This window comes from Nicotiana tomentosiformis, chromosome 11, assembly GCF_000390325.3.
Source record: "Nicotiana tomentosiformis chromosome 11, ASM39032v3, whole genome shotgun sequence".
Lineage (NCBI taxonomy): Eukaryota > Viridiplantae > Streptophyta > Magnoliopsida > Solanales > Solanaceae > Nicotiana > Nicotiana tomentosiformis.
Genome location: NC_090822.1, coordinates 27,413,846 through 27,425,635, shown reverse-complemented (window position 1 = coordinate 27,425,635; position 11,790 = coordinate 27,413,846). Strand labels below are relative to the sequence as shown.

The 11,790-nt window shown below is 38.1% G+C and overlaps 1 long non-coding RNA gene across 1 annotated transcript; it reads right to left on the bottom strand.

Annotated features, from left to right (window-relative positions):
* Nucleotides 1-10,351: 10,351 nt before the first annotated feature.
* Nucleotides 10,352-11,486, bottom strand: LOC104100157 (uncharacterized). Its single transcript, XR_011412103.1, has 2 exons — nucleotides 11,332-11,486; nucleotides 10,352-10,786 (listed from the first exon to the last, which is right to left on the bottom strand). It is a non-coding gene; the product is annotated as an uncharacterized lncRNA (long non-coding RNA).
* Between the last annotated feature and the right edge of the window lie 304 nt (nucleotides 11,487-11,790).

Genomic DNA, 11,790 nt, shown 5'->3' with positions numbered 1-11,790 from the left:
AAATGACATAACAAAGGTACTCAAATTTTCAGAATCGAATTTTGACCCCGATATCAAAAAGTCAACCCCTCGGTCAAACTTCCCAAAAATTCAACTTTCGGCATTTCAAGCCTAACTCCACTACGGACTTCCAAATAAAATTTTGATTGCGCTCCTAAGTCCAAAATCACCATACGAAGCTGTTGGAATCATCAAAATTATATTTCGGGGTCGTTTGCACATAGTTTGACATCCGATCACTATTTGAATTTAAACTTTTAATTTTTCTTCAAAATTCTATATCTCGGGCTAGGGACCTCAGAATTTGATTCAGGGCATACACCCAAGTCCCAAATCATGATACGGACCTATCGAAACTGTCAAAACACTGATCCGGGTCCGTTTGCTAAAAAGTATTGACCAAGGTCAACTCAGTTGAGTTTTAAAGCTCTAATTCATTTTTTTGCATAAAAACTTGTTTGGAAAATTTTATGGACTATGCACGCAAGTCGAGTAATGATAAATAGTGCTTTTTAAGGTTATAGAACACATAATTAATTATTAAATTTAAAGATGATATTTTGGGTCATCACAAGTTGAGACTAATGAAGTTGATTTTGCTGTATTTCAGATGACGGATTCCGCCAAGTGTTGGTGGAGAGATTATACATTTACCCGACCAGTCGGATCGGTTGCACTTATCTGGGAGCAGTTCTCTCAGCTATTTCTAGAGAAGTTCCTCCTTATCACACTGAGAGAGGAATTCCGCAAGCAATTTGAGCACCTACAGCGGGGCAGTATGACTGTTACTCAGTATGAGTCCCATTTTCTGGAGTTGGCCCGTCATGCTCTCCTTTACTACCTACGGAGGGAGAGAGAGAGTGAGGAGGTTTATTGAGGGACTTACTCACCCTATCAGACTTCATATGGCCAAGGAAACCGAAAGTGAGATTTCTTTTCAGGCGGCTGCTAATGTCGCAAGGAGGATAGAGATGGTTCTTGCACAGGAGAGATGGTAGGGGTCCGATAAGAGGCCTCATCAGTTCGATGGTTTCAGTGGTGCCTCGTCTGGAGGTAGAGGTAATTTTGGTAGGGGTCATCCTCCCAGACTGTTTCATTCAGCACTTCATGTATCTCCCGGTGCTTCAGGGATTCAGGGTCCTATTATGCCTTACTCTGGGCAACCAGTATTCAGTGCAAATTCAGCTCATATCAGTGCATCACCACTCCTGAGTTACTACTACGGTTATCCGGCCTATTTAGGTCAGCTTCAGCAGCCATGGCATCATGATGGGTGTTATGAGTTTGGAAACATTGGTCACATCAGGAGGTATTGCCCTAGATTGGCGAGTAACAGATCTCAGCAAGATTCTCGTGCCATCAAATCAGCACCGATTGCTTCACCGCCTACTCAGCCAGCTAGAGGTACGGGTCAGACAGCTAGAGGTGGAGGTCAGGACATTAGAGGTGAAGGTCAGGCCATTAGAGTTGGAGGTCAGACCGTTAGAGGTGGAGGCCAGCTAGTTAGAGGCCGTCACAGGGACGCAGTTCAGAGTGGTGGGGCCCAGCCCCAATTTTATGCTTTTCCAGCTAGGCCTGAGGCCGAGTCATCTGATGCTGTGAACAAAGGTATTATTCCAGTTTCCCATAGAGATGCTTCAGTTCTATTTGATCCAAGATCTACTTATTCCTATGTGTCCTCCTATTTTGCTTCATATTTGGTTGTACCTTGTGATTCTCTGAGTGCTTCTGTGTGTGTATCTACATCGGTGGAAGACTCTGCTGTAGTAGATTATGTCTATCGTTCGTGTGTGGTTACTATTAGTAATCATGAGACTAGTGTGGATCTTCTACTTCTTGATATGGTAGATTTTGATATCATCTTGGGTATGGATTGACTGTCCCCTAATCATGCTATATTGGATTGTCATGCCAAGACAGTGACCCTAGCTATGCCGGGGTTACCTCGGTTAGAGTGGAAAGGAACTCCTGGCCATTCTGCCAGTAGGGTTATTTCTTATATGAAGGCTCGGCGTATGGTAGAGAAAGGGTGTCTAGCCTATTTGGCTTATATTCGTGATCACAGTGCGGATGTCCCTCCTATGGACTCCGTACCAGTTGTTCGTGAATTTCCAGAAGTATTTCTTGTAGATTTGCCGGGGATGCCACCCGATAGAGTTATTGACTTCTGTATTGATTTGGCTCCGGGCACTCAGCCCATTTCTATTCCACCATACCGTATGGCCCCGCCAGAGTTGAAAGAATTGAAAGAGCAGTTACAAGACTTGCTTGATCAGGGATTCATTAGACCTAGTGTCTCGCCCTGGGGTGCAATAGTATTATTTGTAAAGAAGAAAGATGGCTCTATGCGGATGTGTATAGACTATCGGCAGTTGAACAAGGCCACTATCAAAAACAAATATCCGCTGCCAAGAATTGATGAATTATTTGATTAGCTTCAGGGTGCCAAGATATTTTCGAAGATCAATTTGAGGTCTGGTTACCATCAGTTGAAGATTAGGGCATCTGATGTCCCTAAAACAGCTTTTCAAACTCAGTATGGGCATTACAAATTCCTAGTGATGTCATTTGGGTTGACAAATGCCCCAACAACATTTATGGATTTGATTAATCGGGTGTTCAAGCCTTATTTGGATTCTTTTGTGGTTGTATTCATTGATGATATCTTGATTTTCTCCAGTAGTCTAGAGGAACATGAGCAGCATCTTCGAAGTGTGCTTCACACCTTGATGAATAATCAGTTATATGCCAAGTTTTCAAAATGTGAGTTTTGGTTAGACTCAGCTGCCTTTTTGGGGCATGTTGTATCGGCAGAAAGCATAAAAGTGGATCTAAGAAGATTGAGGCTGTTCATAATTGGCCTAGACCTACTTCAGTTACAGAGATCCGGAGTTTCCTGGGTTTAGCAGGTTATTATTGTCAGTTCGTGGAAGGGTTTTTATCTATAGCAAGCCCATTGTCTAGATTGGCCCAGAAAGGTGTCCCATTCAGATGGTCCGACAAGTGTGAGATGAGCTTTCAGAAGCTCAAGACCGCTTTGACTACGGCGCCAATGTTGGTATTACCCACAGGTTCAGGATCGTATACGGTATATTGTGACGCATCTTACATTGGGCTTGGTGCAGTATTAATGCAAGATGGCAAGGTAATTGCATATGTGTCGCGGAAGTTTGAAATTCATGAGAAGAATTATCATATTCATGACTTAGAATTGGAAGCCATTGTTCATGCGCTGAAGATTTGGAGGCATTACCTTTACGGTGTCTCGTATGAGGTATTTACTGAGCATCGTAGCCTTTAGTATCTGTTCAAACAAAAGGATCTTAATTTGAGGCAGAGAAGATGGTTGGAGTTGTTTAAAGACTATGATATCACCATTTTGTATCTCCCCAGAAAGGCCAATGTGGTGGCCGATGCTTTGAGTAGAAAGGCTGTGAGTATGGGCAGTCTTGGGTATATTCCGGTTGGTAAGAGGCCATTAGCTGCAGATGTTCAGACTTTGGCTAATCAGTTCGCGAGGCTAGATGTTTCAGAACCCAGTCGGGTTCTAGCTTGCACAGTCGCTCGGTCTTCTTTATATGAGCGCATCAGAGAGAGACAATATGATGATCGTCATTTACTTGTCCTTAAGGACACGGTGCAGCACGGTGATGCCAAACATGTTGCTGTGGGGGAAGATGGGGTTCTACGAATGCATGGTCGTATTTGTGTGCCTAATATGGATGGGCTTCGTGAATTAATTTTTGAAGAAGCACACAGTTCCAGGTATTTTATTCATCCAGGTACCACCAAAATGTATCAAGATTTGCGGAAACATTATTGGTGGAGGAGAATGAAAAATGATATAGTTGCATATGTAGCGCGGTGTCTGAATTGACAGCAAGTTAAGTACGAGCATCAGAGACCTGATGGTTTGCTTCAGAAGTTAGAAATTCCTGTGTGGAAGTGGGAGCGTATCACTATGGATTTTGTTATTGGTCTCCCACGGACTTAGAGAAAATTTAACGCAGTTTGGGTCATTGTGGATAGGTTGAACAAGTTAGCATATTTCATTCTAGTGGAAGTTACCTATTCTTCAGAGAGGTTAGCTGAAATTTACATTCGTGAGATTGTCCGCCTTCACAGGGTGCCCGTATCTATTATTTCAGATCGAGGTACGCAGTTTACCTCACATTTCTAGAGGGCTGTACAGCATGAGTTAGGCACGTGGGTGGAGTTGAGTACAACATTTCATCCATAGAGAGACGGACAGTCAGGGCGCACTATTTAGATATTGAAAGATATGCTCCGCACTTGTGTTATAGACTTTGGAGGTTCTCGGGATCATTTCTTGCCACTTGCGGAGTTTGCTTATAATAATAGCTACCAGTCGAGCATTCAGATGGATCCATATGAGGCATTATAAGGAAGGCGATGCCGAACGCCAGTTGGTTGGTTTGAACAGGGAGAGGCTCGATTGTTGGGTACCGATTTGGTACAGGATGCCTTGGATAAGGTCAGGATTTTTCAGGATCGACTTCGCACAGCTCAGTCTAGGAAAAAGAGTTATGCCGACCGTAAAGTTCGTAATATTGCATTCATGGTTGGAGAAAGACTATTGCTCCGGGTTTCACCTATGAAAGGTGTAATGAGGTTCGGAAAGAAGGGCAAGTTGAGCCCTAGGTATATCTGACCCTTTAAAATTCTTGAAAGGGTGGGTGAAGTAGCCTACAAGCTTGCATTACCACCTAGTTTATCAGCGGTTCATCCGGTGTTCCATGTGTCTATGCTCCGGAAATATCATGGTGATCTGTCCCACGTGTTAGATTTCATCTCTGTCCAATTGGACAAGGATTTGACCTGTGAGGAGGAGCCGGTAGCTATTCTAGACTAACAGGTTCGTCAGTTGAAGTTAAAGAGTTACCCTTCACTTCGAGTGCAGTGGAGAGGTCAGCCAGTTGAGGCAGCTACTTGGGAGTCCGAGTCGGACATGCGGAGTAGATATCCCACTTTTTTGCCAGTTCAGGTACTTTTCTATGTCCGTTCGAGGACGAACGCTTATTTTAGAGGTGGAAATTGTGATGACCGAAAGGGTCATCTTGTGAATTAAGACTCTATTCTAGGCCTGTTAGCCTTAAAAACCTTATTTTCACTCACTTCGATTTGCGTGCACAGTCCGGGCGTAAATCCGGAAAGCCTTTATGTGGAAATTTATGAAGTAATAATTTTTGGGATTTAAAATTGATTTTTAGTTGACTTTGGTCAACGTTTTGAGTAAACAGACTCGTATCCGTGCTTCGACGTTCCCGGAAGGTCCGTAGTAAAATATGGGACTTGGGCGTATGCCCGGAATCAAATTCCGAGGTCCCTAGCTCGAGAAATGAATTTTTGATGAAAATTGTAAGACTGAAATTCTATGGATTTAAAGAAATTGATTAATGTTTGATCTCATTGGTATCGGGCCCGTATTTTGGTTTTGGAGCCCGGTACAAGTTTAATATAATATATAAGTCATGTCTGTAAAATGTGATAGAAATCGGAGTTGATTTGACGTGATTCGGACGTCCAATTGAGAAGATATGAATTTTAAGTGTTCTTGAGAATTTTATTTGATTTGGTGCTAAATTCGTAGTTCTAGGTGTTATTTTGGCGATTTGATCGTACGAGCAAGTCCGTATCTAATGTTTTTACACTTGTGGACATGTTCGGCTTGAAGTCCCGAGGGCTCGGGTGAGTTTCGGATACGCCACGAGATGTTTTGAACTTAGAAAATTTTGCTGGTATAACTGAACCTGTTGCAGGCTTCTGATCTCGCAATTGCGAGATCAGGCTTCGCAAATGCGAAATAAGCAGGCCTGACAATTACGAGGTATCTATCGCAATTGCGAAGAAGGCCTGGGCCAGCATGTTCTCGCTATTACGAGATTTTCTTCGCTATTGCGATGGGAGTCTGGGAAGGACAGGTTCGCAAATGCGAACATCTACTCGCATTTGCGAGGTTCAGTGGTCGCAAATGCGACACTTTTCTTGCATTTGCGAAGGCAACAGGATTGTGAAGGGCATCGCAATTGCGAGTGCTCCTTCGCATTTGCGAAGCTCATGTCGCAATTGCGACACCTGCAGCTGAGTAAAAGGGACTTAGACGGGATTTTTCATTCATTCTTTAATTTTTCGAACCCTAAAATTCAAAAGGCGATTTTTGGGCGATTTTTACGGGAAAACATTGGGGTAAGTATTCCTTATACTATATTGATTATATTTTATGATTTCATACTCATTTATATCATGAACCCGTGAATTTATGGAAGAAAAATCAGATTTTTCTAAAATCTTCCAAAAACGAGAAATTTAGATTTGAAGGTCCATTTGATATCGGAATTGGATAATTGTTGTATGGTTGAACTCATCTCGGAATGGGTGTTCGTATTTCGTAAGTTTTTCCGAGATTTGAGACGTGGGTCCCACTACCGAATATTTTAATAAATTTTGGATTTTATCCGGAAAATTAGTAAATTCATATAGAATTAATTCCTATGATTCGTATTGAGTATATTGAATTGCTTATGAATAGATTTGACGCTTTCGGAGACAAATTTAAAAATAAAAGCTGTGGTTGAGTAATTGATTGGAATTTACAAAGCGCGGTAAGTGTCGTTGTTAACCTTAACTTGAGGGAATAGAACTCTTAAATTATTTGTTATGTGAATAGCATGTGAACGATGTATAGGCAATGTGACGAGTGTCTATACGTCGTCAAATTAATTGTTTGCCTGCTTACTTGAAAAATCATAAATTGTTTTAAATTATGAATTAATTATTATAATAATTGTTTCTCTCCTATTCTTTGTTAGATATTAATTCTTGAATTCCAGCATTAATTGTTACATGCTATTTGAATTATGTGCCTTAATTGTTATTTGACACTTAGCATATTAAATATTAAACTGCATATTTTCTCTCTGATTTCCATAATAATTTTCTATTTGCCTTTGTTTGTTTCATAATTAACTCATAATTATTGTATGCTTGTTGTCTTATAATTTTATATTAATTGTTGCATTTATTGGGAAAATTTCTTCTATAAGAATTGATAAATGAATATGTTGGAGGAGCGGGATGCACGCCGCAACAGAACTGAATGTGAATATATTGGAGGATCGGGTTGCACACCGCAACAGACTTATTTAAAAGTCGACATACATATATATATTGGGGGATCGGGATGCACGCCGCAACAGAACTGAATGTGAATATATTGTGAGAGCGGGTTGCACGCTACAACAGAATTGAATGTGAATAAATTATAAGAGCGGATTGCACGCTGCAACAGAATTGATGGAAATGATAATTGGTTATGACTGTTGAGTTGGCTTCAATTATTATAAATGAGTTTCCTGATTTATTTCTATTATTGTTGTTGTTATTAATATTGCGTACAAGTAATGTAAGTGACCCGCCTTAGCCTCGTCACTACTTCGTCGAGGTTAGGCTCAGCACTTACCAATACATGGGGTCGGTTGTACTGATACTATACTCTGCACTTCTTGTGCAGATTTCGGAGTTGGTCCCAACGGCGTGCCATAGACTTGCTCGGATTTCAGCTACTCGGAGGAGACTTGAGGTATAACTGCATGACGTCCGCAGTTCTGAAGTCCCCGTCTATTTTACTTTAGCTGTGTATTTATTTCCAGATAACTTTATTTTATTCAGACCTTTATTTGTATTATTCTAGAAGCTCGTGCACTTGTGACACCAATTATGGGATGGTATTTAGACACCGTTATTTTTATGGATTATTCACTACATTTCAAACTTTACTTCCGCTTTTGTTCTTTGATTATTAATAAATTTAAAAATTATTTTAAAAATAGATAATATTATTCTAACATTGGCTTGCCTAACAAGTGAAATGTTAGGCGCCATCATGATCCGAAGGTGGGAATTTTGGATCGTGATATATATATATATATATATATATATATATATATATATATATATATATCAAATAAGTATTAAATATTATTTATTTAAAAGCTCTTTATTATTTACACACACAAATATTATTAAATTTTTGCTGTCAGCCAGATTTTTGGACGAAAAATGTCAGTTTTCTAAATGCATGACTTATTCAGCTTTTGCCAAAATCATCTCATGTAACCAATTAGACTTCATTAAGGGAAGGTTGATATCAAAGAATATATTCCTTTCTTAGAAAATTATAAGAACAACTCTAAACCCAAAAATAGATGTAATGTTCTACTAAAGTTGGATATGAAAATTATACTTAATGGACAAATGTTTAATTTTTCAAGTCGCATAATGGATTAAGACATGACAATCATATCTCACCAACACTCTTTGTGTTAAGTGCAGAATTTCTTTCAATAATGTTAAATAACCTTATACAATAGAAGGAGATAAACATGGTTTTATATGTCAAGACATGGACCATAAGTAAACCATATGACCTTTGCAGATGATATAACATTATTTACAAGTTGTCACATAAACATTCCGAAGCTGGTCATGGATACACTGAACAAATATGAAAAAGTATGTGGGCAAAAGATAAATAAGTTTAAAAGCTGCTACATGCTGAAAGCTGGAACTTCTTTAAATGCAATTAACAGAGCAAGTACAATAAGTAGGATGCATTATAAGGAGTTTCCCATGAAATACTTGGGGCCCCTTTTGTTTTTAGGAAGACAGAAGATCTCCTATTACTCTGACTTGGTCAACAAGGTTACAAGTAGAGTCTAAGGGTGGCAGACCAAATTACTTTTTATAGGGGGAAGGCAATTGTTATCGGACATGTATTACAGGTAATACCTATACACCTCCATGTCACAATGAGTAGAGTCTTTACACAAATAGAAAAAATTCTTGCAAACTTTTCTGGAGAGGCTCTGATGGAAATTACATGCATCATTGGATCGCATGTATATCTTTGTGTTATGCTTATCAGGAGGGAGGGGCAAATTTCAGAAATCTACAAGATATCAATGATGCTTTCATTGCCAAAACGTGGCAGAACTTAAGAACTCTTGACTCACTATGAATGGAATTTATATTAGCAAAAAATTTTCATACGGTGATCTCACAAAAGAGATGTAGAAAATCAAATAGTTGGAAGGCTCTGTGTGGCATCAAATAGAAGGTGGAGCAAAAGATTGTGTGGTTATCCAGGGAAGAAAATATCTCCCTTTGGTATGACAACTGGACAAAACAAGGACCTTTATACAAAATGCTACCAGATGGAATGAAACCAATAAATGTGCTATTAAAGGATATCTTGGAAGTAGGAAGGTATCTCTATGATATAGTTGAAGAAGAAATCCCAATTACAGTGAAGAATATAGTTGAACAACAACACCTTATGCTAACACTAGGGGTGCCGGACAGATCAATATGGACAGCAAATCTGACCGATATTTTTTCGGTAGCTGCAGCGTGGGAATGCCTTAAACAAAAAAAAGAAAGATCAAATGAGCACAAACACTAGAATATGGCATAAGCATGTGCCTTTGAAGATGACATTTGTGACATGGAGGTCATTAAAAGAATAAAATTTCAACTGATAGAAGATAATTGTCCATGAATAAATGAAATTAGACCTTGAAAATAAGACAAGTACGTTAACCTGCTATAATATATGTAATTACATTGATAATGTAAAAAATGTTTCAATCGTTAGAGTATATGGGGAAAACCCGCTAAGCTAATGTGCCTTAACTTGGACAATGTGCAAAGAACATTTCCCATTTCAACTTATTTTTCCCTTTCTTAATCTATTATTTTTCAAATGGAAATTAACTCTCAAGGTTCTTATCACTTATTTTTCACTCCGAGTGATTTCAACAAATTATGTTACTTTTGATACTTGATTCCCTGTGTAAAAACAAATCAGATTTATCACTTTTACATAGCATAGAACGTCAACTGCAATAAGTGTTCATATGACTGTGTGGTCCAGGCAAGAACGAGCATCACCCTTGGTTATTAGGAAAACTAATCAAGTTGTTGACGCATAAATAATATTTAATGTAAAATAATATATCTTTCGGACAAAATATAAAGCCAAATATCTGATGCTTTCATTCCCTCTGGAAATAGTATCCTTTATCAATTCACAAAAGAAGCTAAAGACCTTTTCTTTTGGACAAATGGGAATTGAACTCCCTAGTTTTAAGAATTAACCAATTGTTTTGTAAAGCCAAATATCTGATGCCCTCTCTTCACATGCGAAAGTCCTCACGATATATTAATATACAAGGTAGGGATCAAGGTCACTCACTTCATATTTGGCACAAAATGATATTTTAATAAAAATATTAGTATTATTCAGTGTAATGCAATGGTTCACAACATCGAATTAAACACCAATATAGAAACATAAAATAAAATGAAAGCAACATAATTGTTCAGGCAAATGCAATTAGCTCGGCCAAAAAAGTCAAGCTAGAGACATAACTTATTACATTGTGACACAACAAACACACAACAAAATCAAACTAACTAATTGTTGATGCAGTATTTAGTACTCTGAAAACAGAAAAAGTCATCTTCTTATTTATATATATCAGTCCAAGCCAATCGTTGAGACTCTGAAGTTAATTAATTCCTCATGATTAATGGCAAGGAGAATAGCAATAGCAAGCATATTTTCCCCATTGATATTTCTTACAAACTCCATATTCAGCTCCAAAATAGTGCTTGCAATGGTGGCTACATTTGTAAGAATACTGGCAAGGCCCATGCCACTTGTGACTTTTCTTCCAGCAGTATTTTCCTTCTGCCATTTGCATTTCTGCACGAAATCATCGGGAAATTTAAAACCAAGGATATATAAGTACTTGAGATATACTTAACACTTTATATAATTGTTGAGACATAATTTAGTACTTGAATTAAACAAGGTACTCTCTCTACCAGTTTAACCATTTAAATGAGACGATCACATAACTCAACATAATATTATAATAAGAGCAGGAAGGAGGTCTTACGTTCAAATCTTACCGCCACCCAAAACGTATATATTTTTACATGTTTGGCTCATGAAAAAGCAACATACCGACAAATGAAGGTTGCAGCGAGAGATTACATAATAACTAAGTAATAAAAAACGTACTTTATCTAATAGTTTAAACTTTTAAATGAGATAATCACTCAATAAAACAATAATGTCCTAACATACTTTGGATGCTTAAACTCAATATTCCCCAACATTTACCTAACAAAGATCTTTCTTATTACAGCATGAGCCACAAAAAAGGAGTTGTGTATAGAGAGGAAATCGCAACATTGGTAAAAAGGTTTAGCCAAAAAGCATGATTAGAAAAGTTCTTGACTCACCAGTAGCAGCAACAAGGAGAAGACAGTAGATGAGGGCAATGAAGGCTGTGTATTTAGCCATGGCTAATATTTTTCTTTTGGATTTCTTGATGAGGAAATTAGCAACAGAAATGGTGATATTTATAGCATATGAAACTCAATATTGTCAACTTAATTCTTTTTTTGACCAGTTCAAATTAAATATTAAGTAATTATCAAGTACATAAGCAAGTACAAAAAAAAAAAGAAAAAAGATCGTCCATGCTATTTTATTTTATAATGAAACAGACTGTGAGAAAGCTAATTTAGGAACTTGAATGGATCAAGTATCAGGATAGTGATGAGACGATTGCTGGATGAGTTCACGGTTAATTAAAAGAAAAAGAAAAATCTACACTCTATAGCTGCTCCATCTACAATATACAGCCACTCCAAAAAAATAATAGTCACGTATAATTTTTATATATTAATATATAAAAT